This window comes from Triticum urartu, chromosome 7A, assembly GCF_056163025.1.
Source record: "Triticum urartu cultivar PI428250 chromosome 7A, HENAU_Tu73, whole genome shotgun sequence".
Lineage (NCBI taxonomy): Eukaryota > Viridiplantae > Streptophyta > Magnoliopsida > Poales > Poaceae > Triticum > Triticum urartu.
In genome coordinates this window covers 36,995,089-37,000,902 of record NC_141879.1, presented here as the reverse complement: position 1 = coordinate 37,000,902, position 5,814 = coordinate 36,995,089, and the positions used below count along the sequence as shown (strand labels likewise).

General features: G+C 41.1%; 1 long non-coding RNA gene across 1 annotated transcript; it reads right to left on the bottom strand.

Annotated features, from left to right (window-relative positions):
• Positions 1 to 859: 859 nt before the first annotated feature.
• LOC147957415 (uncharacterized) lies at positions 860 to 5,489 on the bottom strand. Its single transcript, XR_015611486.1, has 7 exons — positions 5,192 to 5,489; positions 4,635 to 4,709; positions 3,875 to 4,074; positions 3,596 to 3,721; positions 2,666 to 2,766; positions 2,281 to 2,455; positions 860 to 1,216 (listed from the first exon to the last, which is right to left on the bottom strand). It is a non-coding gene; the product is annotated as an uncharacterized LOC147957415 (long non-coding RNA).
• Between the last annotated feature and the right edge of the window lie 325 nt (positions 5,490 to 5,814).

The window sequence follows — 5,814 nt, the reverse complement described above, 5'->3', positions numbered from 1 at the left end:
CGGGTGTAAGCCAGATTTACACATGCAATACACTTAGGTTAACTTGACGATCCTAGCATGTACAGACATGGCCTCGGAACACAGAAGACCGAAAGGTCGAACATGAGTCGTATAGTGGATACGGTCAACATGAAGATGTTCACCGATGATGACTAGTCCATCTCACGTGATGATCGGACACGGCCTAGTTGACTCGGATCATGTACCACTTGGATGACTAGAGGGATGTCTATCTAAGTGGAAGTTCATTAAATAACCAGATGAACTTAATTATCATGAACATAGTCAAAAGGTCTTTGCAAATTATGTCGTAGCTCACGCTTTGGTTCTACTGTTTTAGATATGTTTCTAGAGAAAATTTAGTTGAGAGTTGATAGTAGCAATTATGCGGACTGGGTCCGTGAACTGAGGATTGTCCTCATTGCTGCAAAGAAGGGCTATGTCCACTACACCATGACACTCAAAGCAACGTCAAACAATCTGTTAGCATAGGTCACCTAAGGCGACACATTTTGTGTCGGCAAAGACCTTTCCCGACATAAAGGAGCTGTCGCCTATAGTCCTGCCGGGAAAGGTCTCTCCCGACAAATAAATCTATGCCGACAAAAAGTATGACACTGTGGGATCTACACCGACAGACTACTATGTGCCGACAGTTCATCTGCCAGTGTGCTATGCCGACAAATTTTGCGACGTCCATTGATACGCCGACAGTTTGTCTATCAATGCGCTATGTCGACAGTTTGTGCGACGTCAAATACTTCTACCGACACATTTGCTGTCGGTGTTCTACATTTGAGCACAAATGCAAATGAGCAATATTTTTTTATGAAATTACATTAATAATATTGAATTCATGTACACATACAAGCAATTGCACTCTTCTATTCATCACGAGATATCATTGATCAATGCATTAATTCAACATTATATATATACAAGATTCATTAGTTTTCTTCACCCAAGTTAGCTACAACCATTATGGAAATACACAAGTCCGATATACAAGAGAGGCATGTTACAAACATAATGGCCAAAGTTCATAATAGACCAAGTGCTTGTTCCTTGGACTGCTACTTATGGAACACCAAATCTTCAATCGCCAAGCCAAATCAACTTCCATAGGAACAAAATGTGTCATCCATGTCCTCAAGAAAAGCAATCACGAGAAGATCTTCAATCAACTAGTGGACTTGCTACTTTCTACCATTTGTCCCTACAAAAGAATTCATGTTTCAGCAATCTTTGAAACAGTACAATGTATTCAAATTCATGAGTTGCCTTTTGAGTCCAAAGGTCTAAGAAACAGAAGATGTACAACACACCAACTTGCATACAAGAAAAGTAAACTGATACTTGATTGCCTGACCTCTCTAATAAAAATTATGCATGTCATTGCGGTTCATGCATGCTATAGTTATAAAGCAAAGATTCAAGTTACAAAAGGTAACCTTATTAGAATATAAACCAAAGTCAGCATAGCAAGCACCTAGCATATCAGAAATGGCTTACTATAAAAATGTATGAACTCGCTGATGAGCAATCAGGTTGTTCTAAGCCATCAGGAGTATGGTCCTTACTGTAATTTTAGAGATTGCATTCGAAGCTACTCAATCAGCAAAAGGCTACAACACCTATGTTTACCTACAAAAGGAGACAGGTGGAATCCTAATATGTGGACTGAACTAAATATGCTTCCCAGAAAAATAACGGTCAAGTATTTTTTTGTGGCTGATCTTTAAAAGAGAGCAAGCTTCAGTTTAGCTACTAGGAATTGCACACTGACGGACAATTGTACCACTCACCGTATTTGAACAAATATGCAAGCAAGCATTCAATTTAGCTTGCGTACTAAATCACACATTTCTGCTAGCTTCCATGATCAAGTCTCTGAACTTGATACTATTTGCATGATAATGGGGGTTGCGCTGCACACATATAAAAAACATAGAAACCAAACATTCTATGTTCTGCTATAACCCATATTCAGTATCACCTTATCGTGCCCTTAATTGTTATCTATTTCTGATAGAAACTAGATACTCCAGTAGCCTGATGCATCATCTATTTATAATGACACTACAGACTACACTGTATGTGTTTAGTTAGGAAGCATGAAACCTGACAAGAAAAATATAAAGATGGCCCAAAAGAAAAATAATAGTTTTTAGTTCAAACTGAGGACAATTTTCCCCATTCTGAACCTATGTCTTCCTGACCCAAGCATCAAACGAAACATAGCAGTGTCATCTCATGGAAAAAAATTGACAAGAATAATACCTGGTGTTTCCACATTTCTGATTCGTTGAGAAAAGAGAACTTGATGCATCTCTCCATTTTGCCGTTGCATTTATTCCGTGCGCTCTAGTAGAGTAGAAACTTGTTCATCTTGTCGACGAAATTGAATTTCCATTGCCAGTTATGCTGGCGGTTCAACTGCTTCTTCAGGTAGTTTCTGCAAAAAATAGAGCAAATGAGGCTCCTAATTTATTTCTAAAATTCACGTGCATGGCTGTACTAAATAAAAACACATGATGTCCTTATGTGACTAACAATTAGTGTCTCTACTTGTGCGGTAGGAACTCCAATATACACACACATCATGCAGCATTGCGAAATATCATATGATGAATTGAAACCATGCATAATTGAACCAGCCTCGTACATGGAAGACCACAATAAAGGAATAGGCTGGAGTCGAGTGGCGTCAATCCGTCGGCTTGGGCTTGGGGTCCGGTCGTCCTCCTCGCCCATGGAGTCGAGTGCCTGCAGCAAAAAATCAAGCAGGAAAATAAATATCATATTATTCCAAGGTCAGACATCCAATCAAGTGGCAAAAGAAATAAAGAAAGAAGATCACATGTAGATTCTAAGCAAAAGAACTTAATTTTTTTTTAGAAAAGGAGGACGACCCCCGGCCTCTGCATCTGGACGATGCAAAAGAACTTATTTATAAAACCCTCCATTAATTTAATCTAGTTTAGTTTCAACCAAGCAGCAACTTGATCATGGTTTAGTATTTATTTATCCTGGACCGAACTGGTAGATTTGATGAACAATGGTTGAATAATAAAACTACTACTACTACAAGTCCAGTCCCTAGAACCAACAAATATTAAGCATCGATCGCATGGTCTGCAAGGGTCAAAGTAAAGAGCAATTTCTGCTGTACCAGATTAGACTGTTCACTCAATAAAATAAACCTGAAATTTAATCTATAAGCAAGCAACATCGATATCATTCAATAAAAACCTCAAGAGGAGCAACCCGCAAAAAGATGCATTCAGTTTGATATATCAATGTAAACAGGACAAACACCACTTAAACGATGAAAACAAAAGCAATAAAGAATAATTGATGTTGCTGTGGCTTGCATGGGACTCCATTTTCGGTTCCGACAGCGACTAGAACATCTTAGCCAAAGAGGGATCACAAGTCCAGAACAAAATAAGATAACTGCATTTATGCACAATAACTAATTCCTTACCAAACAACAATAACAAGATAGTCAGGCCACTTGCATCAGACCATAAACTGGCCAGAATTAATGCGATGATACAGAAAGTGCAGAGGGAGGAGAGTTGTTGTTTATTACCACAATTGATTGTTGTTGCTGTTGTAGTTGATCAAAAGGGCAATTTGGTTGCTTCCTAATCCTGATACTGATCCAGTTCCAACCGACCTCCTGCCTGGAGCTGGACTAGAGGGATTCCAACTCTACCTACAAACCAGGCATATTCATTGGCAATATATATTTGAAAAAACATGTATCTATCTAATTCACATGTATGTGCTCCAAAGCTAAAGATGCATATAGTAGAATATGCCATTTTCCAGCAGCAACGATATAGAAAAAACAATGACACTTGTTTACCTTCAGACCAACCAGCGCCAAGTTTTGCTTCTCCTCTGCTTAATTTACTATTGCCCAGGCTGATCATGCCTAGGCTGCACAACGGTCCACCGATCAGCATCAGGGACAGGGCCTCGGCTAACCCTGCTTCATGCTCTAGCATCAATGGCTCATCACCATCATCATCATCCAAAATACAGATCATTGTCATCAGCAACCATCTGCTCGCAGCAAGGAAATCAATCAATTAAAAGAGAGTCATGTCCTGAATATTAATTGGTAACCAAGATCCAACCAGCAGAATGGCAGCATGCCAGGATGCCAAAAACTGTTAGTTCAACAAGGAGAATATATCAAGGAAAAATCTAAAAAGAAGAAACAAGGCTTACCGCTGGCCTATACGCAAAGTACCTGGGATATATACATGCTACTCCCTCTGTCCCGAAATGTAGACTAAGTCTCAAAAACGTCTTACATTTTGGGACGGAGGGAGTAGCAGCTAGCATTCTTGCTGGAATAATATTCATATGTATGTGCGTGCAAACTAACCATACATTTATACTAGTTGCCGTGATTAAGGCTCAGGATTTGATACTGTTCGCATAATCAGGGTGCTGCTATACATATATAAATATAGAAACCAAATACTCAATGTTCTTCCATAACCCAGATTTACTATCACCATACTGTGCCTTTACTTATTATCATTTTTTATTGATAGAAACTAGGTACTATGACAGTCTAATGCATCCAATGTTTATAATGACATTACACATTGTACCATTAAGCATCTTAGGAGGACTATCCTCTGTTCCTGTAACAGAACCGACGTAAATTCTTGACTTGCCTCCACCACCTACATATGAAGATTAACTAATTGTTAGGACATTACTGACAAATGCTTCTATTGGATAGAGGCATCACTACATGTGTACATAATTAGGACATACAGATCACATTTGTGACTTCATAGACCCACACATAATCAGATTTAGCTACAAGGCTTTGAAAGCTGGCATCCATGCAATAAGAAAAAAATAAATGAAAAATGAAATATGCCACTCACAAAGGGAAACATAATTACAATTCTAACAGAAGAATGACACGCATCCCTCTCCTTTGTAATGCCTCGGCCAGGAAATTGTTACATGCTACAAATTTGTGGATGATGCAGGCATAAGAACAACCATAGATTTATTTATCTACTGGAAGAGGCCAACCGATTCATGCCTGGATCCGGTTAGTTACCTGCACGTACTAGAAAACCACTGACCCAGCTCACCTATAGCGACCAGATCTGGAGGTGGGGCAAGGAAGGGGCGACGAGAAACCACTCACAGACGGGAAGGAAATCAGCCGGAACAGAGGTCGCAGGTGGAGGAAAACCAGTGGCGAATCCTCAGCGGCGGTTGACAGCGCTGCTTCTCCTCGGCGCGGCAGACGAAGCTGCTGCTCCTGGGCGGATGGTGCCCTGCGGGGAGGGAGGCCAGGGTCGGAGATGATGTGGCACGAGGGGACCAGAGGATGGGCGGCGGCGCGCAGATCGGGGGCGGCAGCGCAGTTGAGTTAGGTTTAGGTCAGGGGCTGCGGCGCAATCGGGTAGAGAAGGGGTGGGATTGGGGAGTGGACGGGTGTGTTTTTCTTTTCTTTTGCTGGTCTGGTCCGACTCGGGTGTTTTTTATTGTTGGGGAACGTAATAATTTCAATATTTTTCTATGCACACCCAAGATCATGGTGATGCACAGCAACGACAGGGGAGAGTGTGATCTACGTACCCTTGTAGACCGACAATGAAAGCGTTATGACAACGCGGTTGATGTAGTCGTACGTCTTCACGGCCCGACCGATCAAGCACCGAAACTACGGCACCTCCGAGTTCTAGCACACGTTCAGCTCGATGACGATCCCTGGACTCCGATCCAGCAAAGTGTCGGGGAAGAGTTCCGTCAGCACGATGGCGT